At 42.5% G+C, this 26,550-nt stretch overlaps 1 protein-coding gene across 6 annotated transcripts in view; it reads right to left on the reverse strand.

Annotated features, from left to right (window-relative positions):
- Nucleotides 1–26,550, reverse strand: part of ELF1 (E74 like ETS transcription factor 1) — an 85,553-nt gene that overhangs the window by 51,524 nt on the left and 7,479 nt on the right. The window contains exons 1-2 of one of the 6 annotated variants that reach the window (XM_090131226.1): nucleotides 14,480–14,612; nucleotides 12,867–12,950 (exon numbers count right to left, since the gene is read on the reverse strand). The exons of 1 other annotated variant lie outside the window; for it this stretch is intronic. The gene's annotated coding sequence lies outside the window, so the exon portion shown is untranslated. 4 more of the 6 variants (XM_031615763.2, XM_090131249.1, XM_031615767.2 and 1 more) reach the window with 4 other exon arrangements.

The following is a 26,550-nucleotide window of genomic DNA, read 5'->3' on the forward strand; positions in this document are numbered from 1 at the left end:
AAGGAATGCTCTCAAAATGTTAGTTTAAAACTGAACTTGAAACTGGAAATAACCATGAAAAAGTATCAGTGCACACACAGACATGCAGAAAAAAAGAGGGAGAGAGGATAAGCATTACATAGCCAGAGGGCTTTCAAAAACAAAACAAAAACCCCAGGCTCTCACTGTGACTTGTTTGGTACAGAAGCCAGCCTGCGACCAGACAGCCAGCTACTTATGGGTGTGGAGAGCACAGCATGCACAAAGGGCTCTGTGTACAGGTTAGCCCAACAGTCTCATCCAGTTTAGATATAATGAATATGCATGTCACCATTGTATCCAGCAAAAGGACCAGAATTATTTTGCCTCTCACAAACTTCCTTAGACCTTTTCCTCTTTCACGCAGAGAGGAAAGCAATTCTGGCTTTTATCACCTACGATCTTTGCCACAATCTCTTCTTTCCACTATTAGCATCTTCAACATTAACTCTCTTGATGTACTTTACGACATTATTTTTAAGAAACAAACATTATGTTGCTCTGATTTCCCACTTAATCACAGAATCATAGAACCATCTGAGTTGGAAGAGGCTCTTAAAGGCCATCCAGTCCAACTCCCCTGCAGTGAACAGGGACACCCACAGCTTGATCAGGTGCTCAAAGACACATCCAGCCTGACCTTAAATGCTGAATGCCTCCAGGGATGGGGCACCTGCTACTTCTCTGGCACCCTGTTCCAGTGCTTCACTACTCCTATTCTAAAAAAAAAAGATTTCTTTATATACAATCTAAATCTCCCCTCTTTTAGTTTGAAACCATTTTCCCTATCACAGCAGACCCTGCAAAAGCATTTGTACCCTTCTTCCTTATAGCCTCCCTTTAGATACCGACAGGCTGCTCGCAGGTCTCCCCAGAACCTTCTCTTCTCCAAGCTCAACGGTCCCAGCACTCAGTCTGTCCTCGTAGGGGAGGTGTTCCATCCCTTGGATCACTTCTGTACATTTGTCCCATTTCAGCCAGTATTTCACAAGGTAACCAGATACATTCAGGCGTTTGCTCTGTCACACACTCACTGAACGCTTGTGTTGTTCTTGGAGACAACCTACTCACTCAGTACTGCTGCTTTCCCAAAACTGCTGCAGGGCTGGGTCAACCACACTGCCTAAACCAGAGCAGAGGGAGAAGGAGCATTAACAGGATGAAGAGCACAGGCATTTCTGCTCCGCTAAAAACCTACATAGGATGGCAGATCTGGTTCATTGACATGTCTGCAGAAAAATTTTCAAACTACCTATTTTTTAGCACGCTTTAAAATGCCACGTATCCACTCACATCATTCTGAAAACGTGTGCACAGGCTAATTTAAAAAATAAATACATTAACTTGCAACTGTGTAGTATAAGACAAACTAAAATTCTCATGCCATTTGAGGATTTTTCCTTTTATAGACCAGCCTAGCTTAAATGTTATGTTTTCAAGTATTTGGATAGGATGGGATTAGGAAGGGAGACTATTTGTCTGGGGAATTTAAAAGCAGTGAACTTGGCTATTAAAGAAGATAAATTATCTCATGACTCGTTGCTAGACTAACAATTCCCACTGCGGGGTTTCAAACAGTGACAAAACACGAGTCAAAGACCAACAAGAATATAAAAAAGCAAAAAGATTTCTCCTAAAAGCTATGTGGAAAAGGAGTGAAGTCTGCAAAGGTCCCTCCAGGGAAGGCAGTGTCTGGACAGGCCAGCATTTCTCATTTCGTAACGTCTGGGGAAAAGTTGGCTGTGAAGCCCAAGTCCCTCCTGTATGAGCAAATACCTGTTCTGAGGAGACACAGGAATTCACTGCTAATGAACTAGATGCAGAAATTTATGAGTGTGACATGAGAAGACCTACCAAAATTGGGTATTTTGGAAAGTTTTAGAGACCCCACAGAGCACGTGGAGAGAAATTCATGCTTCACCTCTTCCTCATTTCATCACTTAAGTTCCTGTGTCCTTTGCAGAACTCAACTGTGAGAGGCTGCTGCATGCAACCCCGCACTGCCCAGCCATGGGATGCTGCACTGCCCCAGCTGCAGAGGGAAGGCAGGCTGCAGTGCTGGGGGAACCAAACCATCCGGGGGAAGCACAGAACCAATGGTCAACCCGAGCTGGGCCACGTACCCAACTCACTTTCATCCTCCAACCAAAAGCTGTGCAACCTGACAGCAGCCTCCAGCTTCTGAAGGGTTCCTGGAGCCCTACTTCACCTCACCTCAGCTCCAGAGAATGAGTAAAATAGATATTGTGACACCCAAGTTCAAAAAGATTTTGCTATGCAGTATGCAGGACTGCCAACACCCACTCTTGTTATATGGGCTTAAAAAGCAAAGGCACCATATTCCACACCATTATTTGTGCCAGCACACAGATGTGTGCACATGAAGGATTTTTCCCTGCATTGAAATCCTCTAAATTCAGATGGTTTCCAAAAAACTCAAATATCTCCACAAGAAAGGCCCTTGGTTGCTCTAAGTTCTCCCTGTAGCCTATGGGACAGAATGCAGGCTGCCTCTCCTGTTGAGTCCAGTTTTTTTCCCACTGTCTATGGGCCAGAAACACAGGCTTAATTCCTTTAGCCTCACCATGCAAGTAGCTTCTCAGTAGACCTCAGCCATAGCATGAAAACTTCAAATTATTATAGAAACCAGAGATGAAAATAACATTTTATCTACCACTTCCACCCTACCCTTTCCTCTCTCATTACAGCGTTCAACTTGTATTGAGTCAGCAGGAGAAAGGGATTTTTCCCTCTTTAAAAAAAAAAAGGGGGGGGGGGGGGAAAGCAGAGGTTAAAATGGAAGGTTAACTGGTACCATAAACCAGGTAATGTTTCTAATCCATCCCATCACTTGTCCTCTAGCCTCTTTTTCTTTTCTTTTTCTGACACCTAATATTTGATCTAATGGTGACTGCTAACTCTGATGTCTCTGATAGTAAAGTCTCAGTTTCCAACCAAGTGTGGTTTGCTGTGATCACAGATACAGCACACTAATTTCAGAATTGTGTGTGGGTGGGAAAAAAATATACACACTCAATGTCATGCCTTTTGTCAAGGTACTGCAAGGTTTTAGGAGGCTTTCCTACGTGTGCCTTCTCTAGGACTGCATGCCCCATTGCCACCTTACCTCTCAAACAGGAAAAACAGTGCTTAAAACTGAAAGAAACAGATCAGCACAAGTAACCTACTGCTGAGAAAGGCTCCCAGCACAATGGGGTCAGAAATGCAGGAGTTGTTGACCCTTCACAGAGGCAAAATTCAGATTTTTAGCCTTGTGGTCTCAGCTGCTTGTCCTGCAGGAACTCAAGGAACCAGGAGCTGTTAGAGTCAAGGCACTTCTGATTGGAGCCCACTGATTGATAATCTGAGAACAGTCAGGGGGGAAAAAAAGAAGCCAGGAACACCAAAAAAAAGCCCTTGCTCACCTGATCTCACTGCCCCTACAATCCTCTCCATCCAGAAGATACACCCCTGAGAGTAAAAACCTCTATTTTAAAGAGCAGGCAAACAGCAACACTATCACATGCTGAAGAAGTCTCTCTCCACTCACTGCTGGCTAATCAGCACATAAACAGTTAAAAAAAAGAAAAAGAAAAAAGAAACAATAGAAAAAAACTCTGGCTGTTACACTGTCATATGAGGAAGAAAAGAGCACCAAACCACTCAAAATGGCTGAAATTATCTGCCCAGTTTCAGTTCCAATTTAGTTTTGATGTGTGGAGTGTCAGTTCTCTAAAACCTGATGCAGAGGAAGATACTGCTGGCTTTCTATCTACAATAAAGTAAGTGCACTGTAACACATCTATCTTGAAATCATGAGATGCAGATATTAAAAAAAAAAAAGACATCACATCTTTTAAAACAGAAATTTTAATGTGCTTTTTCTGTTTTGTTTTGTTTTTAATACATTTCAGAGTACACACGTAATGAGTGGTTTAACTGAAAGCCAGGAATTTCTCAGAAACAGACCTTCAAGTGAATTAGAAGGGAAAGCAGATCATTGCAAAGATTATTGTATCTTACAATAACACCTGGCGAGGCTGAGTACCATGGCAATTATCTGCTAGGAAGGACACTCACGGAAGCACAGGACTTTATGCCCTGACCTTCTGTTTCTCGTATGCATTTAAGAACTCCATATCAGTAGGAGCAGAAAAGGACATACTGGACCCCCGCTCCCCAGTAACTTCCCTGGTTCTGTTTTACAGGTTATGCGACAAGAGTTCAAGTGCTGCTTTCTCTTCAACTAATTAAGTCCTGATCTTTATGCTCAGGTATCTAAGGAAGGGTCTGACCGGATAATAATATCACAAGCCTGCAGCCGCGAGTGTTATTTTGAGGAGGCAGTTGTGTTGCACAATGGCTGTTCGTGTCAGCAACTGGAGTCATCTCGCGGTGCATCTGCTCCACCGCTGGCGGTTTAACTGACAGGAAGCACAGACAGCGATAGTGGGGCCGAGCAATGGCGCTTCCTGCCCCCGCGGCTCCATCTGCCCCACAGCGCGGCCCTGCCAGGCCTGAAGCCTCACACTGTTCCAAAAACAGTGAAATAATCTGTGCCCACACACAAGGTCAGCTGGTGGATGGAAGGGAATCGGGTCACACCTACAGCAACATGGCTCTAGAAGGCTCCAGAAGCACGGTGTAAAATGGCGGTCGTCACCCTCCACAGCCCAGGAAAGCATGTGATCAGCTCGGGATGTTCTGGTGCATGGCCTTCCTCAAACAGGCTTTAAAGCCACCAAGAAACTTGACATTCGAAATGAACAAGCAGATAAGTAGAAATTTTCAAAAACAAACCACAGCTGATAGCAGAAATGGCACTGGCACCTCTGCGTGAGGGGACCACCCTGTCCTACAGAAGGGGACATGTGGGTGATCCGTGCAACTCTTCTACCACTAACAGCTCCAATAACACTGGCTACTCCACCACAAGTTCAAATGCTGAGGCATATAGTAGCAACAACATAAGCACAGCAATTAACACAGCTTAAGAAAGCAAAGAATCAACTGCTAGACACAGCAAAATCACAGTGAAAAGCAGAAACCCCAGCACAGTTTCTCTAAAACCGTCTAGTTTTAGCAGTGCATATATATGAGAAGCAATATGCTACCTCTGCCTCACTATATAGCCCTCTGTTAAGTCCCAGATAGCCCCATAATGTAGCCAGACATCATCTCCACTACCAAGATAAAAAAATTTTTACTTCCAGGCATGGCAAGGAATCTTTCAGATGGCCTCATATTCTTCCTCTGTGAGCAGCCACCTGTTTTGTTATCACAGTATAAAGCTGACCAAAACCAATTTTGTGCTTTATCTGTAGGGTTGTCCACTGAAGTAGTAGAAAACATCACTTGCGTATTAAGCTGAGGCATAAAAAACTGGTAGGTATCTAGTAGATTTAACTATCACCTTCTACTACAGTTTAGGAAATGTTTTCTGTATAAATTCAGTAGCAGAAAAAAAAAAAATTGGATTTCATGGAGTCCTGATATTTCACCCTGAGTGGAAGCAAGATTCTCCACCCCAAGAGGTACTCTCAACTCTTATCCCAGAACAGTTTGGGAATAAAATCGCACTCAAATGGTACCTGTAGTAGAAGAGCAGTACTTTGCTATTTCTTGACAAAGATCAGGCTCCACAGTCTCCCTATTTCTAACTAGAAGACTGATCTGTAACTAGGTTCCTTTGACAGAGCAGTCTTCATCCCCAGATTTCAGACATTTCCCTCTGCCCTGCGACCACCTGAGTTATTTCCAAGAACAGAAGCTGGCCAGTGCTCCAAAAGGCAAGACTACACACCTCCATGTCAGAACCTTGATCCATCCACGCCTCTGAAAGTCTGAAGAAAGTTCTAAACAGGACTCATCAGACACTAAAATGAAGCCTCTGGAAGAACTTGTAGCAGATGCTTGCTTCTGCAGCATTTCTGAAGTCCATTTATGACACAAGTCTCACCCTTGACAAACATTCTAGTAACCCTCAACAGTCAACAAATTAAAAAAGATAAAAAGCAATAGCTGCTCAAAAGCATTTCTGAACTAAAAAGCCTTGCAGCATGATCTGAGTCTTACTAAATTTTGCTGGATTGGCAAAAGGACTTAGAAGAGGACTGAAAAAGAATTATTTTCCATCTCGGATTCCAACAATACTATGTAGCCAACAGCATTTTATAGATTTGCTTCTTAGTTCGTAAGTCACGTTGGTCATATCTTGCAACATGTCCTGGCACAATTCAACGTTTTCCTATGAAAACTAGGGTGGCAGATGCTGACGCTGATCCAGAAATGGTTTATTCTCAAATCGGGTATTCTTCTTAACCCTGAAAGTTCACTGCATTTTGCTAATGAACAGATTTTATTACAGTGAACACTTCAAGATTCTCATATGCATTATTTTTATTCGCTGTTATTTTCATGGTATTACAGTTGAATTAGCCTTAAGCATAACAAAAAGTTATATTCACAAGCATAGTTATCTGTAGTAGATTGTGTATGCAGTATTAAATTAGCCAAAAATTAATGTTATACACATACAGGGCTAGAGTAATTGTGAGAGTGTTCTTTTATAACTAATCTTCATTCTGAGGCACCTAAAGACCATCTTAAGTTTTTAAGCTCTGTAAATTTTAGCCAAAAACAGGAAGGAAAATGTTTAGCTGTTTATGCTTATAAAAGCTAAGAAAGGTACGCAGAAATCAGGATTTCTCAATTCTTACAATACTGAAAATGAATTCCTTGAAGAAGCTGCTGTGTGGCAGTGGCAGGAAGGCACCAGCATGCTCCAAACAGTTTGCTTCGACATTTTTTCATCTAGCTTGGTTACAGCTAACGAGGGAGGAGTGGTCTCCACAGAACTGCTTATCCTTCAGAACAATTATGAACTGACTTGTTTTGTGCCTCCGAAACTACAAACTTGCCGGCCTTGCTCCCATCAAGCTTTTGCAGGGAGGCAGAAGGAATTACATCTGAAAATACCACGTAGGGAGAGGAGCAAAAGTGAAACTGAGCAAATCGACATCTACTGGCCAGGCTTCTCCAGCCAACAAGGAATGAACTGATGCACGTATTTCTATTTCCCCCTTCAACAGAGGGGAACACAATTTTTAATCCTATGGCGTCCCTTTAATAAACACCCCAAAGAAGACATTTTCCTGATAACCAAAGAATTTTTTACAGTGTTGACTTACCATGCAGAGCATGGTAACCAGCTTCCAACTGTTTGCACTACGAGGCAGTACAGTACAATGAGTTAATAATTTATCTCAGCATTGCTCTTAGCAACCGACCATTATCAACTTTTCAAATTCTTCCTAGTTTTCTTAGTCCTAACAATAACACAGCATCCTACCAGATTCAGACCTCTATCTGCATGTTCTGGTAAAGGTAAAAGCTTTAATCTTTTCCAACACCTGCTTTCCTCTCATATTGTTCAGGCTTAGAGCAAAGGTCATCATCTCGTTTCAATAACCCAATTCAGCAGACAGGAATAACTAGAATACTTTTTGACAAAGTGAGACGTTAACAACATTCTTTCAGAAGGGTGCAGTACAGTTCTCATCCTTGTGTTTCCTTCCCTTTCTGGAAGAAGAAAACAGACAAATAAGCCCAAGCTTCACCCACCACAAGAAAACACTGCAGACTTTTATTTGCATATGTTTCCTAACTAACTAACGCACAAACGCCTTCTCCTTCCAGTTTATATTATCAAGACTTACCTCAGCAGGTATTCCTGGCCAAAACCTAATTTATTATTTAACAACTGCCTCACAACCATAAGGATCTTGATGTCGGGTTCAAACAATTTATTTGTAAAACTGTTTTTTAATAATTTAAAATATACTACTACAATTAACTGTCTGAATTTATCTCCTCATCGAAGCTTTGGCTGTAGACAATTGACTTGTCCCAAGGACAACTGTGCTACTTTGTCCTCCCCCTAACCTTTCAGCCCCAGCTTATGATTTCTGTTCCCACAAACTCCCCAGCTCCGCCGCTCATAAATCAGTCCCAGCCAAAGAGCCAGGCACCTTCCCATGGCCTGAACACCTCATTTGCTAACGTGGTTGGCTTCAGCTGAACCAGATAAGGGATTGCGCACACAAACAGTTCAGACTGTGGATGGGAGGGGAAGGCAATAAAACGTAAGGTGAAAACTATGGTATCAGAGAGGAAAAATGAGGGTGGTACACCCAAGCAGCATGGGTGCAGCTGAATGAATACTCCCAAAGCCTCCACCATGAAAACATCTAGACATGATTATGCTCTCCACAGAAACATGCAGACATGATCACGCTCACCTCCAGCAGTTTAGCTAATAGTAAATTTAAAACAATTAAATGAGACTGATATACATATGTTTAGCTTGTATGCAGACATGTCTGGAGTTAAAATCACAACGTGAGCTCAATGAGTACAACTTATCGTTGAGTCCAGAACTTAAGGGCAAGGTAAGAGCCTGAGTAGATGCCACTTTGCTAAATGAGAGGTGTGAGGCTTTACAACCCATCACCTCCAGGCCAGTTCGCTTCCTGAATAAAATTTGCTTGGTTCCATAGCTCCCTTCTGGGCCTCAGGGCACATCCACTCAAACCACTGCCGTGTGGGTTTAATGGGCCGCGCTATGAAGGGGGTGGTTAGGTAGACAACCTTCAGTTCTGAGTAAAAACAAGCAGCTGCAGTGAGGTCCCAGCACATTCAACTTGCACACCAGCAGTGAAGACACCAGAGACAGCATCGAGCACTAGCAGCAACTCCCCATCCAGCCTTGTAAGCAACAAGCTTGGTCGTGGCAGACGGTGCGACAACACTTCTTCAAACATGACTTCTGCCAACCTTCAAATCACAAGCTGCTTTCACAACACAGTCAACTTTTTTTCCTGACTTCACGTCATCTAGAGATTCTCACATTAAGCAACAAAAAGTGAACCAACAGAACTTCCAACTGATATTTTTTTCTTTTTTCTTTTTCCCTCCTGTTCACACCTGTGCATCACATACGGACCCATGGCCTCCCCTCACAAGGCATGTTTATTTCACTCAGCTAACTCGCTGCTACTGTCCTCCTCAAAGATATACATTTTAAATCCCAGTTGATCAACATAATTATGTCACAGCTCTTTTCAGATGTTTACAAAACCTGACAGTTAACAAAACGTTTCTTCAGTTCCCCAGAAGATAAGGCACGTGTAAGAGAAGCTTTAAATATTATATACAACACAAAACACATCCTTTTCTAGCTGTATGACTTCAAAACTATGACATCTTTTCTATAAATAGCCCTGTTATTTCTAATCAAAACATTTGTGATACAGAGTTCTTATTTTGCAGTTTGGCAAAAGCTTTCTGACATTTGTTACTCTTCTGAATTATTTCTACTCCATTACCGCTGAAACATTTAATAGAGCTCGTTCGAAGGATCATATGAAAAGATAATTTGCTTCTCATAAAAACAAATGGTCGCATATCCTATTACGTGGAAAAATACATAGTTACCAGAAGTACACATTTAGGAATATTTTCAACCAATAGTTCTTTTCTTCTCAGTTCTCCTCTCAGAAGACACCCCCCCAAAGGTCCATTTCTAATCGGTCCAAATTATTGGCTTCCTACGTTGTTGCCCCTTCAGATAAACTAAAATTATAGTTCTCTTTGTTGCTTCTGAAGCAACTTATTTTAATGTTGCTTTTAGCTGATACTGGAAGAAATACACTTTTTCCAATAGAAAAGATTCAACGCTTTTACAAATGCTACACAAGTTACCTTGCAGCCAAGCAAACTCAAGACTGCTTCTCAACACAGAAAGTTTCATTTTTGTATGTCTGAAACCACCTTCACAGAGAAAAAAAAGTCCCCCAACAGACACTTCCTCTCTACGGTTCCTTCTTTTCTCTTTTTGAAATTAAACTATTAAAACAAAACAAAGAAAAAAAAAAAAGAAAAGAAAAAAAACCAACATAGGATTTCACCCTTTTTTAATATGTCAGGGAAGGCACCTGGAGCACCTTGCTGGGCTCACAGTTCTCCACAAACTCATTCAGAAGCACACATACCCAGCAAAGTAAATTCTTTCGATTTGTGTAGCCTTGCTGCAGTGTCCCCACCACAGCATGTAAACTTGTACATTATTTTCCTGATAGCTAATCTCTTATTCAGCTCCCACACTTCATTTGCAGCACTGTTACAATTCTTGAATAGCTACGGAGAGCAAATAGTTTACAGAGGTTCTGGAGAGGGGAAAAAATAACAGCACAGTGCAGCAAACGCAACAACAGATTGGGAGTGGATAATGCAACAGCCACCTCCGAGGAATAGGGCCAGATTTTGCCTTCAGCAGGCAGCAAGAAGACAGCAGGCTTTCAAGAAAGCTGTTCCAAAGAGGGTCCTCTTCTGGTTGGAGAGACAACCTCCACAAACAATTCATGCCATTACATCCTAGGGAAATTACTCTCTAGCTCCTAAACTATTCTGCGTGGCACACACAAAGAGGAGAAAACTAAAAGTATCCTTATCAACTTACTTTTAACTTGAAATTGAGTCTGGTTGGAAAAGCAAGTTAAACATTAATTTCCTGACAGTGGTCAGCCCTAGGAATCACAAGTTGTTACTGCAGTTTCACAATCACATTTCGCCGTTTCTTTCCCTAGCTGTAATACAAAACTGAACAAATACTGAGACAGTTTGAAAATGGAAAACAGCACAAGTGACCTGATACAAAGCTCACAAAAGCAAAGCGTCCTTTTCCTGACCCGCTGGTTTCATTAAGTATCAAAATGTCCCATGTAAAACACAAGTACATCTAGAAAAACATACAGGATGATGAAATGGTGCACACAGCCATGATATATATTATGTTTCTTTCAACAGCAGACAGCAATCTGAATCAAGCTGACCCCCTTCTTCCAATTCTGAACAAGTGTGGGAAGACATTTATGCTGAGCCCACTTTGAACCACCACCATGCGAGAGGATAAACCCAAATTAGGAGCTCTCAAATGAAGCCATGAGACAGTTGTGCACTGACAGTAACCACTCAGGAAGTGCAAAACATCCCTCAAAAAAAAAAAAAAAAAAAAAAAAAATCTGATGTATTCACACAGAAACGTTGATGATTAGCTAAATATAGAGGATTCTAGAAATAGCCGAAAATGCCAATTATAGATGGATTGAGTGTCACTGCCTGCTTCTACAAACAACACTTTCCCACAGTTTCCAACCTATATATTTGGTATTCCTATTCCTAGCAAATTATCTTAACTGCAAAAAATTTTTCCACAATATGTAAAAATAACTTCTACATACAGGTTTGAGAATTGAAAGTTCTCCGGAGGCTAACAAAATGGATATCATTTCACATTCAAACCCTAACAAAGTCACATGTGACACAAGATGACTGACCTCTTTAAGGACAGATAAATGACCTGAGCTCTAGCCACACAATTCCTCACTAAAGACAGCCATTAGGTAGTCAAGGCCTAAAACACATCAAGGTAAGAATGCATAAACTTCACTCCCTATCTAATGGGATCCCTTTAGCACAAAGACGGACACAGCTGGAAGCTCTGCAGACAGATCCATACTAAAGAAAAAAAAATCGGTTTTTTTTTTTTTTTTTTTTACCTCTTCAGAGATCAGCACTTTATATCAAGAGAGGGAGAAAGTCTACAGCACTTCATATTGCTGCAGCAGACTTATGATAAGAAAAGACTTCTAATTTCAGCACGTATAGTCTGTCAAACACTTTATCTGGGAAGGAACACTTAAATACAATTTAAGAAAGCAAATAATCTCTAAAGCACATCAGTGGCGTTAAAAGGATAAGCACGGTAAATCATTGGTGCATGGTAGCAAAGCTTCAGCGCACATAAGAGTAGAGCACAACCATGGCTGGAAACATCAACACCACCTCCTGCCACTCCTCTACTGAATCACTCCAGGAGGAAAAGTCTTTGCTGCTCTTCACCACTCAACAAAACGTAGCTGTTACCAAACTGTCAGCGCAAACAACAAAATCTGCCAGTGAAATTTAAGAAAATTTTACTAATGCTTTCAAGAAGTAAAAGCTGGTTCAGAGATCTAAGCTTCTTCACTGATATAAAGGCAAATCTTGCATTTATGTTCCACAGCCTTTCCTAGCACCTCACAGCACAGAGCGCTTGGAGTCTCCCTACCCTTGAATGCAGCCCTGCTGAAAAGAAAGAAGGGTATATACACCTCATGTGTTTTTCTAAGCACACAATTGTCCAAAGAGTAAAGAACACCAGTAGAGTCTGAGTATGCAGCAACACTGAAACATCAGGCTCTACCAGGCCAACAACATTCTTAAAATCCGTACGCTCCATTTTTTTTTCTTGTTTGAGTGCCAAGATCATGGACTTAGCAATTCTATCAGTCAACGGATGAAAAAAAGAATACATTAGAAAACAGCATTTCTGCAAAAGCATGGGTCTGGAGCTAGAGTCCAAACTAACTGGCTTCTAACGATACTACTTCCAAGGCTCATCTCTCAACAAACCTAAACTCTATCCAGAGAGAAAGATCCCTGCCTTAGGGAGAGAGAGAAAAAAAATAGGGGATTCCTTAAGATTGAGGCTTCAGCTACAAAAAAAAAAAAAAAAGCCATCTCTCTTTCACTTCTAACCCACATATCTGCCTCCTATAAGACCTGTTCAAGACAGTATCCATCAGGCTGAGAGAAATTTCAGATCACCTTTCCTACCACTGTTCCCCAGAAGCCTCCGTAGTCCTTGCGCCATCCTCGCTCAGCAGCTCACAGACATGGCAGCTTTGCCTTCAAAGAGGAACTGCCCCTTCACGAAGCCCTGCTCAAGGGAAAGCAGCAGCACTTACCCTTCCGCCCTAGAGAAGGTGTGGAGGCTTGGGAGCTAAAGACAGGACAGCTTGAAATTTTAAGGCTGGATGTCTTGATAGGATCTGGTACACAAAAAAGAAGTGAAGGAAAGAGGTGAAGAAAGCTTGTGCTGTTGGCTGCCAGCGTAACAGGCAATTGTTAGCTCAGCCCTAAGAGCCGAAAATAAAACACACGACAGAAACGGAAGATGCAAATCCGTTAAAGAGCCCTTCAGAAAGAAACTTCTACCACCTACTCAAAACAGTTTCTTTCCAAGTGGTTCCTCTGTCGCTTTATCAATTCCTCTGTGGATTTGTAAAATGAAACAACACGCCAAGCAAATTCCCACAGCCCATACAAAAAAATGTTGATTTAAGATAGAAAAAAAAGGCAAAACGTAAAATCAAACACAGGAAAAACACACCGTACCATAAGGTGCAGAAGGAAGATACGAGCAAACCGGGGAAAGCAGCAAAGGCAGCCTCACCCAAAACATGACCATGTACTTAATGGTTGCCTCCCTCCTTCCTTCCCTCCCTCCCCTGTAACCGATCACAGCATTAAGCAAGCCTCCATTATACTGTCACATATCAGCTTCAAACAGCAAATGAAACTGCGAAGTACTCCCCTCTGTGTAATAGCTGGAGTTCCCTGTCACTCATTTCCAAGCAGAAGACGTTCAGCCAAACTGAGAGCCTCAAGCACGGGGTCCAAAGCTTCTTACCCAGACCAAATTTCTAAAGCTATTAGCGTACGTTTCTGTCCAACTACAAACAAGATGGAAACACTCGTTTGTTTTTCAAGGTATTGTGCTCGAGTTCAGAAGTACGCAATTAGGGGCATCGAGGCACTTTTCCTGCATCCAAAGCTGAAAAGTAATTTGACAGAGCACCATCTCAAGGATTTTCCTGCTCCAACCACCGCTAACCCCGTTTTTACAATTGCTCCGTGCCCTCTGCATCCACAACCACACTTTCACAACCCCCCACTTTCATCATCTCTTTTTCTCAGGAAAGGAGAGCACCGGCCCGTTTTTATATACTTTACATTTCAACTTCCTCTATTTTAAAACCACCCCGAGGCAGCCGCAGCCGAATTCGGCCGTTTTGGCAGCAAGCAGAGCAGCGGGGCGAGGTGTGAGGTGAGCCCTCGGCAGCCCGGCCCTGCCATCTTAGAGCTGGCAGAGCAAAGGTGCTCAGTGTGAGCAGCGCCTGGCTCCAGCTGTGCCCGGCCGTGCGGAGTTCTGAAAGCTATTCATACAATAGATGAAACATACTGAACGTTGTATAGGCGGCTGAGCTGCCACCCAGGCAGTAAGAGCAGCAGCAGCGTGCCGGAGATACCGACACGTCTTAAAAACGACAGCGTGCCCGAAGCGCAGCGCAACTGCGAGCGCTTTTTAAAGTGCGCTGCTGTCAACGAGCGGCCGCGGAGCTTCGCCCCAAGCGACGCGCACGGCGCTCACAGCACTCGTGTGCCGAACGGTGCTTTAACCTGCGGCTCAGTCCTCCCCGCAACATCTCGGCAGAGGTCCTCCCTCACACCCCAGACCCTCGGAGGAGCTGCCACGGTCCCTCCGCCCGCCCTGCCGCCGCCCCAGAACAACACGTACCGCCCCGCACGCCGCTCCCGGGCCGCCTCGCAGCGGGGCCTGCGGCGCCGCGCCCCCGGCCGCCCCGCAGCTTCATGCAGTTAAAATGGCTCCTGACGAGGGGGAAGTGGTGCCCGGGCTCCGGCCGGTGACTCACCGCGGGGCCGGGCGGCGCGGCGGGGCTCAGCTCGGCACGCCCCGGGCGGCGGCTCGGCTCGGGCCGGCTCGGGCTGCAGGTGGTGCTGGCACGGCCCCGCTCCAAGCCTCGGCTGCCACCTGAGCCTTTTTATTCCCTGCTTTCCCTTTTGGGTGGCTTTTTATTCCTTTTCCTTTTTTTTTTTTTTTTTTTTTTCCTGCTGTTGGCACGGTGCAGGTGCAGCCTCCGCACCCCGCTTCCTCCAAACCATGGTGAAAGGCTCTTCGCTTCCATCCCCAACAGCAGAGGACCCACCTGCCGTACCCTCCATGGCTCCCTTCTCTGTGCCCCGCACGTCCCTCGGTAGAGGGCGAGGGCCCGGCTGTGTCAGTGCCCAGCGTCCCACCCAGCCACGTTTATGGCTAATAAATACAGTTCTGCAGAACATCTGCTATTTCCTACCTGCTGCCACCACTGTATCGCTCACACTAAACTGGTTAACTCCAAAAAAAGAAAGCTGGAGGGCCCAAGTTGTCAAGGGAAACTTAAGCCCCTTCAGTTTTTAGTTAAGTCAGGGAAAGGAGTGGCATGCATGTCACACAGGGCTTTCGAGAATCCCCCAGTACATTCCCAATGTGCTCCTCACATTCTGAACTCAAACATGGTGCCAATTACACACCAGACCAACGCTCCCAGCCACCCAACCCACAGAGAAACCCCATCCACATGACTTGGACTGATGGACAACATTAAAAGGCCTGGCAGAAATTCAGTCCCAAAAGCACCACACGTGGAGGATGGGCACAGACTTCCTTCCATTGTGTTTCGGTGGGAAGGATACATGCACGCCATTTTCTACTGAAGCTCATTTCCAGAAGGACAGAGTCCAACATTCAGCTCGGGAAACCACGCTGGCCATAGGCATGGCATGGAATAGGGACCTAAATCCTGCGCACAGGAGTGTAACCAAAGAGCAAGAGGCAAGACTGGGAGGCAGAAGGCAGTACGTCTTTATCAGGTGTACTTTAAAATGCTATTTTGTAGCATACTATAGAGGAAGGCCTAAGGAAAATAACAGCAAGCAGAGCAGCATCAGTTTTTCATTATTTGCTGAGTAGTTATCAGTTATGTCACTACTTAAATAGCTTCACTACAGCTCTTTATCAAAATACATCCCCGTTTGTATTTCTCAGTTGAGAGAAGAGACCATGTGGAGGAAACGCCACGTTGTTTTAATACTGTGTATTTTCCACCTCTTGTGACAGATGCACTCTTGCCCTTCTCCAGCAACTTCATTCTAATACAATCTTACATCTGAAAACATTTGTTTCTTGCATTGCAAAACCCTTTGGAGCACTTTGGGGAGAAATCTAACCCTCTAGCACAGCAGTTTCAAGGAAACTGTAACATGGACACAGGGAAAGCACCATTTTAATTATTAAAGACAGACTAATAGTTATGCTTTACAGGAAAAAATAATGCAACAGTCTTAGCCAAGCAATCAACCAAATTGAAAAATCATTCCATAGTGAAGTATGGCCACAAGCTATGCAAACATTTTGCCATTTCTGGGCTGAATCTGGAAGGATTATATTTTCTTAAGCATACATAAAATGTAAAAATATTTAGTGAGAGATAATGCAGGTGAACATTCAACCTCAGAACTTAGTTTTTTTTTCTAAGCAGAATCCTGGCTAAGAGAAACAACTTTGCCCATTGCCGAGATGAGTATCTCTATGAAATTCAGATCACCATTTGCCCAAAAGACATAGCTAGACACTGACCAACAGCACGGCTGAAGCCAATTCAAACAGCCTTCACTCTCCACTCTGTCCTGGCTGCATATTCCTCGCACCAAGCGACTCCCCCCGCTGTTTCCCAGTGCAAATATTTGTGCAGCCACACAGCGAAGCGGGCAGTGGAACCGACCAGCAGAAAAAGTTAACTCTGCACAAATAAATAAATAACGTGCAATAAAATTTTCAAGCTTTCGTTGGCCCTGGCTCCCACAGCCATGCATGCTGAAGGGGAGTAGCATGGCTGAGCGGGCCTGGACATAGCTGCTTTTCTGCCAGCCGGGCCTCCAGGGAAGCCTCTACTCTCCTCATGTCCCAGGTGGGTGATTGCTCCCCTCCTCATCCAGCTTTGAAAACTACAGGTCTGCATGAAGGAGATGGTGTTATAAAACCTCTTGGGCCGGGGCAGGCTTGAGAGAGTGCTCTGGAGGTATGCTGACCCACCTGAAATGAAAGGAGCCTAATAGTCTCATAAGAAGGAGCCTAATGAGAGGTTTGTTCCTGGTCCCAGCCTTCATTTTTAGACAGAGACTGGGTGAGGTGAAAATATTACTTAGCTGAAAAAAGGGACTGAGACTTCAGATTTAAGGATTTCTGTTTTGCTGCTGTTTCACATATCTCAGTGACACACAATCCCGCCTTGAGATGCTGCAACTCTGCACCAGCACTGTGAGGGGACAGACCACTTCCCCACCCTCAGCACTGGCCCAGGGCTTCTTGAGGCTGAAGGGAAAACTCTGGCTCAATGCTGGATAAAAATAGGATTTAAGTAACTTTTATTTGTCATTCAGTTTTGTAGGACCTGAGTATCTCAAGCTTTGCAACAGATTTAATTTCAAGTGCCCCTGGAGGAAGGAAGCACCAATAATCCCATTTACACACCTGGCACGAAAACCTGAGCCATATGCCCAAGATCAACTATATGTGTGTGTGTGCAAAGGTGACACTTGAACCAGACTTCATCCAAATCTGAAGCTCACACCCCATCTCCTGCACTCTCCTTTCTCCTTCTATACAGCACCAAGAACCCGTACTGGTAATCCTGCAATGTTTTAACACCACAGCGTCCCTGTCCTTAGCTGGAACTTGTAGATTGGCACTTCTCTCTGGGGTAGGTGCAACACAAAACATAGAAACCCCCAATGGTTTCACTGACAAATGCACAATGACCTAAATATTTACACATGGAGAAATTGCATTGCTTGCAGTGTAATTTGTTCCCATCCACAGAAGAAGCCTCTGCTACAGGACCTCAGATACACAGAAGTTCTCATCACTGCCTACAAACCTCTTGCATTTTCAACAATTTCCTTTAAAAAAAAAATCTCAAAGGAGAAATTCAGAAGCCAGAGTTTTGGATACCCAGCGTGCAGCCCACGTGGCTATCAGTTCTTAATTTGCAATTTAAAGGTATGGTTCCAGTGCACGTTGAATACAGGACACAAGAAGTTTGAAGGAAAATACTTATTCACTGCAGTGGTCTTCTAAACTTTAGCTGCATCGTAGGAAAGGAAAAGTGAGAGTAAACAAAACACACATGAACAGGCCATTACTCCTCTCAAAGGCTGGGAGGGAAGGCATCATGGTCATCCTAAGTTTGATCAGAATCCTTCAGATAATAAACGTCGTCATCTTTCAAAATACACGAGAGAACCTTTTGCAAATCTGGTCAGGAAGCTCCAAGTCTCCAGAAATTACACATAAGTGGCAGAAGGGGTGAGAGAAGCACTTGGACTGCAACAGATTCACAACCAAGCACCAGAGAGCTTTAACCTCATCCATTTTGCTCTTCCAAGTTCGCGTCCAGTGTTTCCCAGTGAACACAGATTTTGCAAAGTACCTCAGCCAGCAGCTCAGCAGCACCCCACAGAGCTAGAAACCCCTCATCTCGCACAGCCTTGCAAAAGTCTTCTTGGATCACCTCTAAGGTATTCCAAGGTCACATCCCAAGATGACAAGCCTCTAGGAAAATCTTCTTGTATAGTCATTTTTCTTTGCTCTCTTAAGTCCCTTCCTTCCTCCTTTTGTTATGGGCTTGCCTCTGCTGAGAAGCATTACTTATCAGTATTTCTGAGAATGGTTTAAAATGTGGTTGTACCCTCCTTTCAACTGATAAACACTTAGGAGGGAAAGAATTGCAAAAATCCAGGCAGTAAATACAGCCCTGACAGAAGATAATGTCTGATCCAATCTCAGCCAGAAGTTACATGCTACCGCCTCTCTCCACCAACCCCCAGCAACGCTTTTCTCTCCCCATCCTCCCCCTGCTCTGGTTCTGCTCCAAGTGGTACCCATTAAATCTTCCACCAACCCAATTTAACCCATTAATGTGGCAGGAAGCTGACGGGTGGGTGGGGAGCAGCAGCAGCTCTCTGTGGTTGGCAAGCTGAAACAGCTCAGAAAAGGCTATGATGAGCACAGCCAGCAAAAGACAGAAGACCTCCCTTCTGTGGGTGACAGTGAAGCACCCAAAAGGTTATTTTTCACCTTAAGAATCATACAATTGCATGCCAGCTGGAAAAAAAAAAAAAAAAGTGGAGGCATTTTATCCAGAGGATGATGTAGGCAGAGAGAAAGAACAACTGTGGCACTTAACCTATGGCTCTCTGACACAATCCAACCCTCTCCCATCACTCCTCTTCATGCTGTCTGTACACTTGTTTTGCAAAGTGCAGACAGTCATTTACCATCACACATACACAGGTATCATTAAAACCCACAGTGTGGCAATCACACAAGCAAATCAGAACGTCAGAACAAATTTACAGCCCCTACTACTTCTCTCAGCAGAATTCAGATCCATCAAAAATGATAAAACAGAAAAAATTAAACCACAATCTGAAATGTTTTTAAATTGCAAGTGACATTACTTGGCTTTCTTCAATGACAGACAGGAGAAATCACTGTGCCTCATCTAAGTTCTCACTAACCCCAGTCAGACAAATAAGAGTGCTACATTTTTAAATACAGCTCACTTCTAGTTCACAACTTCCCAGTCCTTCATTCTGGGATGCTAAAAAATACCCCTTTTATCTTTAAACACCATCTCCAGCCCCTGTCTCATTATGAGCCATACAATAAAAAAGCCATCTAACAGAAAGACCGAGAAATAAGTGGACAGAGAAATTATTTTATGAAAAGAAGTGGGTAATTCTGAGTCATTTTCTTTTCTTTTCTTTTTTTTTTTTTTTTTTTTTTTTTTAATCCAGAAGAGCTTACTTCTTGAAAAGACAGAGAGGAACCACAGTTTCAGTCTCAAGTAGAAACAAGGTGGAAGGCACTGCAGTTCTACACAACACTCAAATGTAGTTACAGATTATGACAGTAATGCCATTTTATACACAGCACACCTCTCTACAATTCCTCATTGCTTAATATTTGCAATAAGCAAAGCCAAAATGACCTCATTATTGCATGGTAACAATCACTGGCAATCCCAAGAGGACCACAGGGGCACAGAAGTACTATGCTTTTATGTTGAATTCTCAGGAGATATGCGTAACAGCCCTGGAAAACCTTTAAAAATTTCCCTTATTATTATACAAAGCCACACAATCCTCACTGCAGTAAGATTATACTAAATCTGTGGTTTTCCAAAGGAAACTATCACTCGTGTATACAGCCAGTTTGAAAGACAAGTATGAGGTCATTCACCTATGGGTTTGTACTCAGCTTGCTTGTAAGCAAATATAAGTTCTCTGCTATTGTGCAAGACGGACACAGAGGTGAGGGGATACTAAGCTGACATGAAACTGATACCATTCAAAACCATACAAGCGAAAGAAAATGTTCAAGTTTCCAAGAATACGAATCAATCTTTCCAGAAAAAGTCAATACTGATTCTTGAATGGATCAGTAGGCATCCTACAAGGCGAACTTCCCATCCCTCATGATTATACTCCTCCAGAGCTCTTGCTTTAACAGGATAGTTACATTTGCTCAGGAGTCCTTGCAACGATAGTCTGTACGAATACAAACATGATCTACAACTGTCAGAGATGTAACTATGCCAGCTACAGTAAGCTTAGCCTTTGTTCTCTTCTTTTTCAGACAAAAACAAAACTAAGAACAAAAAAAAAAAAGAACAAACCTCACAACCAAATAACCATTTCTAATCATAATCTTCTGTTTCTTGCTGATTTCAGTGTTGGAATTTTCTCACTGTTAGCATAAAACAAAAAAAATAATAATAATCAGACAAGTGAAGGAAGGTGAACGTATACCAAACTGCATTACAAATGCACACAGAAAGAACACAAAAACAAGGACTGGATGATTTTGGTATCATCAAACAGCGGCCTCTTAACTGGAACACTCTGTAGTCCACTGAGGAATCCCCATTAAAAAGCCATAACTCTATTTTTCCCTTTCTCATACTGTGAGTCACTTATTACATTTTCAGATGTTGCAACACATTCATGAATAATAAACACATACTAGGGAAAAAAAAACCAGTATGAACACTGGATTTTTTTCATGTCTATATTTATCAGTATAAAAATCAAATCAAAAATGAAGTCTAGAGTTGAAAAAAGTTTCTATGCAAGGAATGTTGTTATTCATGGACAAAGTATTTGGTGTAGCCCGAGACAAGCACTCAGGCACAGAAGTTAGAGCATGACAATGTTAGTACTACTATTATTGTTTGGCCTTTATACAGACAGAGAGGACAGGGGGAGGGTTCATAATGTTCCCCATCCAACTCACTCTTAGGGGAGAGCAGCCAGGCACCGCCCTTAGCCAGACAGTTCTGAACCCAATGCTGTGCTTTCACAGCTGCCTTTTTCTTTTTTTTTTTTTTTTTTTTTAAGGCAAGGGAGTTAGGCTGTGGAGACTGCACAGCCCCAGAAAGTCAGCCATGCTACAGGAAATTATTGTTGATATCTCAAATAAGTACCATGGAACTATTTATCCACATTTGTGTTTCAGACAATAACAAATAGCATCCAGCATATGCACACACAGGAGTGGTTGGTACATTTTCTACAGCTCTAGTCTAATGAAGAACTGTTAGCATCTCTTCTAACTGCTGTTGTCCTTTCAGTTCTGCAACCGTAGGTAAGGCATCTTTGCTGACACTCTGCACAGAAGCAAGCTTCATTCCTGGAATTAAAAGGGAACCTAATAGCAGACTTCCAGTACCTGAAGGTGGCTTACAGGAAAGCAGGAAAAGGACTTTTTATGAGGACATGTAGCAACAGGATGAGGGAAAATGGTTTTAAACTGGAAAAGAGTAGATTTAGACTTGAGAGTAGGAAGAAATTCTTGATTGTGAAGGTGGTGAGACACTGGAACAGGCTGCCCAGAGAGGCTGTGGATCCCCCCTCTCTGGAAGCATTGAAGGTCAGGCTGGATGGGGCTTTGAGCAACCTGGTCTAGAGGGAGGTGTCCCTGCCTATAGCAGGGGGTTGGAACTAGGTAATTTTAAAAGTCCCTTCCAACCCAAACCATTCTATGTTTCAATGATTTAAGACAAATATGCATAAGCACTACTTTTTAGAAAAAGGTCAAGCTTCACAAATATGTTCAGATAGTTATGAGGATAATACAGAATATTTTGGCAACACTGAGGATGTGAACACAAAGAAAAGTGTGTTTATTACTACTCTTCCAGCTGCTGTAATTAGTGGAAAAAGACTGCTATCTTGGAGAGGCTGGAGAAAAAAAGCATGAGCTTTGAAAAAAAGTAAGCTCACTGAAATAAATACCTTTTCCATTGTAAACCATTCGGATAGAGAACTGGCTATTAAAGAGCATTCAGTTAGAAACATGAGCTGATTACTTACTTGTTCAGGAAATGATCGATACTTTCAGTATGAGGCTTACCTATCCAAATACATGCTACATTAGTCAATTGATGAATACATAAATCATGGAGAAGAGAGAAGAGGTAAAAAAAAACAGAAAAAAATACAGAGAGAGAGATTACAGGAAAGCAAAAGGAAGATGCCAGGGAACTTGCTGCTCCAGATAAGGGGAACTGACAGCTGAAAGGCCAACACTGTGATCTCTCAGCTACATTTTGAGCTGCTCGCACAAATAGAAGCCTTGCATCGATGCTGATCTTTGTCCTGGTGAGCAGTCCTAAAGGAAATCACAGATCACACCAAACCTTCACCTCTGTTATTTATTATCTGCCCATAAAAATGAGGTACAGGGCGCAGACATCTCCTGGAAGATAGTGTTGCATACATGCATACGGGCTCCATTTCAGAGAAAATTGCTGCTACCACTAAGAGTTTTCCAAAAGCCTCACAGGAATCCTCTGTCTTTAGTCTGTGGTTTCAGCCACGAAAACAACATCAAAAACCAGAGCCTAAGAGAATGAGAGGATATTACATCAGGCATGATTTCATGTATGTGATTTTTCTCCTGCTTTCCACTAACAGAGGTCATTTACTTAATGGAGGGAGCTCAGTAGTTTCCTTGAGTAACCCGGCATTTCCCCAAGACTTATAAAACACTTACTATCCCCAGTGCTCCATCCAGAGCACCATACATTCACTATGTATACATTAGTGGTTATTACTTTAGCTCAATGCTATGAATTTAGCTTCTCAGTACATAACGTTTAACCTTAGAATCCATTCATTTACTAAGGGTTCATCAACTTTAAAGCAGTAAAACCATCCCACCAGGCACACTGGAATGACAGGTGAGACCTATATTAGCTGGCAGAGCACTCAGATTCTCAGATGGAAGCCTAAATGTCAAGAGTTTTACCCACTCCTCCTTTGCAGCCAACTTTATTTCTTGAACTCTCACATTTGATGTTCCCTCTTTTTAGCAAGATACATTAGAAATGTTTTCCAGCTTTGCCTATCAGACAAAAACACACTACTTGTGGCTGTGTCACAGAAATCTTCTGTATTTCTACCTCTAGTGAAGAGTAGCATCAGACTAAGCTTTTCTTAAGGCAGCTGTCAATGAACTCACTAAGGAAAGATAAAGGGAAAAGAAAATGACTTTGTTGTTGTTGGTTTTTTAAGTTAATTGCACGTCCTCAGGCCTGCTGAGCATCTGCTGCTTTGCATAAGCTTTCTCTCCGCTAGTCTCTACACTGTGAGAAAACCAACTGCCCTAAACAAGCATCCTTTAATTCCTTTATTACTAATCTTTAATTGCTTGCAGCAGACTGATGCTATCCTAGCAGATCCCAAATGACTTATCTGAATTTGATCCCAGGGTTTGACTCTGCTTTCTGAAAAGATGATTTCCATCCATCCCATTCAAGCAAGAGTCATTACCCAGTGAGTGTTTTTAAAGCTACATGTGTATGTCATATGTGCACATTTTGGCAGAAATCACATCTGGAGGAACAGGAGTTATGAAACAATTTATATAACACATTGGAAAATTCACTTGTACCATTTAATGTCAGCTAGCAACCCAGGCTGCAAACAGGAAATAAACACCAGCCTCTGCACATCCAACAGCAGTGCCACCAGCACCATCAAGAGACATGTGTGTGTATGTGGCCAGGGTGAGCAGGGAACAATGTGTGTTAATGTATTGCTTTCTCCTTGTTAGTTCCACTTAACTGAAGAAAATTATAACCAGACTCTCAGTGTTTCACATATCAGCCTTCCACCTTGTTCAACATCATACGACCCTGGCTTATTAACCACACAAGCCTTAAATAAGGCAATGACATTTACTAACCCAAGGCCATTCCCCCTACCCTTATATCCAAAATAGCATGGTGTGAAAATACTACTATGTCAGTTCTCCCCAGGGGTTTTTGGGTGCCCGAATGGGTGCATGAGAAGGCTTATATTAGGTGAGCTTTATTTGATGTGGGTGGGAGGAGAACATAAGAGGGTCCCACTCATGCCTACCTCAGATGTTGCATTCAAGATATTCCCAAAGTCAACCTACTGAATCCCTGTATATTTTATGGAAAAATCCAAAATACAAGATGAAATCATTTCTCTTCTCTCCCAAGTTGAATCAGTAAAGGTTTGTTTTTATGTAAATGTTTTCAACTATCAGTTGAAGAGAGATTTAAAAGAATAAAGTCAAAACAAGACCAGTGCTGAAGAACAACACATTTAAGAGAATGCAGATATGCTACTACAAAGCAAATACAGAAACAAGCAGAACGTGCCTACAGTAGACATACATACACCACTACAAACTGATCTTAACTCACTGACCTTTGACTATAAAGTATTTTCCCAAAATTATTGCACAGATTGTACCTGTATATATAGTGTATATGTACATACAGTATATGGCTGTATATATGGCATATTTGTAATGTACACCAAATTTGACATACATGCTACCAAACCTGAAAATGAGGGGGCTAATACAGTAACAACCCACTCTATGATTTGACCTTCCAGCTCTTAGTCACACTAACGACAAAAGCAATAGACTACAAACTTCCACTTGCAAGGGACAAAACACAACGCCTACAAAAGTTAATGCTTTCTCGCAGGAAGAAATAGGTTGACCCCTTAAGCAAACAACTCCCTGAAAACATGCTGTGACAATTCAGCTCCCTGTTTTTGGTTTTAGAATGCCCAAAAGCCTCTTTCAAGGCAAAACGAGCAGCTAGGTCAGGCTTTTGGTAGCACATTTGCAACTCACCTAGGATCTGGTACATAAAGATGCAATCACATCCCCTCTGAAAAACTATAATAATGATAAAAGTAAATCTGATCACAAGGAAATGAAAAACATTTAACATCAGTAGAGGTCTGCTGGATCATTCTCACAAATGGCCATTTGCCAAGAAAAGAATACTAAATTTCTGGCTCTACTTTGATTACAGCACATTTATGGTGAGAAAGCCAGCTCATTCATTCACTTATTCAAGCACTACACTTGTAACAGTAGGGAAGTACCTGTTACCCTGTAACATTAACATTTGAAAACTAAATTTGATAAAGCCTTAGTCAAATTTTTATAAATCCTGAAGACTAAATCTGTTCACACGCATAATTTCCTTGACTACAAAATCATCTCCTAAAGGTTTGTTTTGGATGGATGCTCAAAGCCTCCAGAGAAAGACGGTTGCATGTATGTAAGCAGGTGCTGGGGGCCTCTATTTTTTGAAGGAAACATGAAAGTCAAAAAAATAAAATAAAAAAAAGGCACAAGTCTGTGAGTTTAAAGCTGGGGGAAGGTCTATGGTTCAGTAGGCTGGTGAACACATCTGTTCTCCACTACTTACACTAATACACCACTAATTTCCTCCCCCAACCTGTCACCAGCTTTTCAGTGGATTTACCAGAACCCACCTCAGCTTTGCCCATCTAAGCTCCACAGCTCACTGTAGGAGAATAGCAAGCAAAAGAACTGGCTGAAGGCTAATTTGCAACAAGGGTATTTTTCTGACACAGTGTGTCTGTTTGAAGAAGTCACCGCTGGAAGTATCCAGGCACTGGACCTGCTTCTGGAACACAGGAGCCACAGAGCAAAACAGGAGAGAGTGCACAGGTTCAGGATCCAGGCTGAGAAGATGCTGGAGCTCTGTCTCTCACTGCCATTTCATTCAGTGCAAATGATAAGGAACAACCTTCCTTAGTCTTGAGGGAGAAAGATAATCTACAGATGCTTGAATGCATTCAGCTGTCTGTATTTAGTTACTCAGTTTGCACACGTTTAATGTTTAAATTAGTTGATCCCCCCTAAAAAATTGGGAGTTTTAAACCTCGCTGGGCTATGTTCTTTTTAGGAAAGAAACAGGAGCCCTGCTCCTTATGCTATACTTTATTATCACACACACTATGTTAGATCAGTGCTCCTACACTCGTATATAAATGCTGAGTGCTGTCTCCATCCATTTTGTGACTAGTTTTGCTGTCCTTTTACAGCCAGTACCACTTCCTCTACCATCTTAAAGAACGGCAAATCCTATTCCACAGGGCAGCATAAGCTTTCCTCACCTCTTCGATAATTCAGACTGGTGGACAAGTGGGCTCTTCCAGTTTCCTGCAAAAACTGATGTATCTGTTGCCATTCTCTTGATCGACATTGAGAGACCTGGTCACTTCCCATTGAACTTCCCCACTTACACAGCATCTTTTAACAAAAATTGAAAAATAAAAAAAAAAAAGAAAAAGAAAAAAAAAAAACAGATGCCAGCATGCTATTCAACCCTGTTTTAACAAACTCAGATGGTCTGCAGCAAGGTGTGGAATCCTACCACT

This window comes from Phasianus colchicus, chromosome 1, assembly GCF_987193195.1.
Source record: "Phasianus colchicus chromosome 1, bPhaCol1.hap1.1, whole genome shotgun sequence".
NCBI lineage: Eukaryota > Metazoa > Chordata > Aves > Galliformes > Phasianidae > Phasianus > Phasianus colchicus.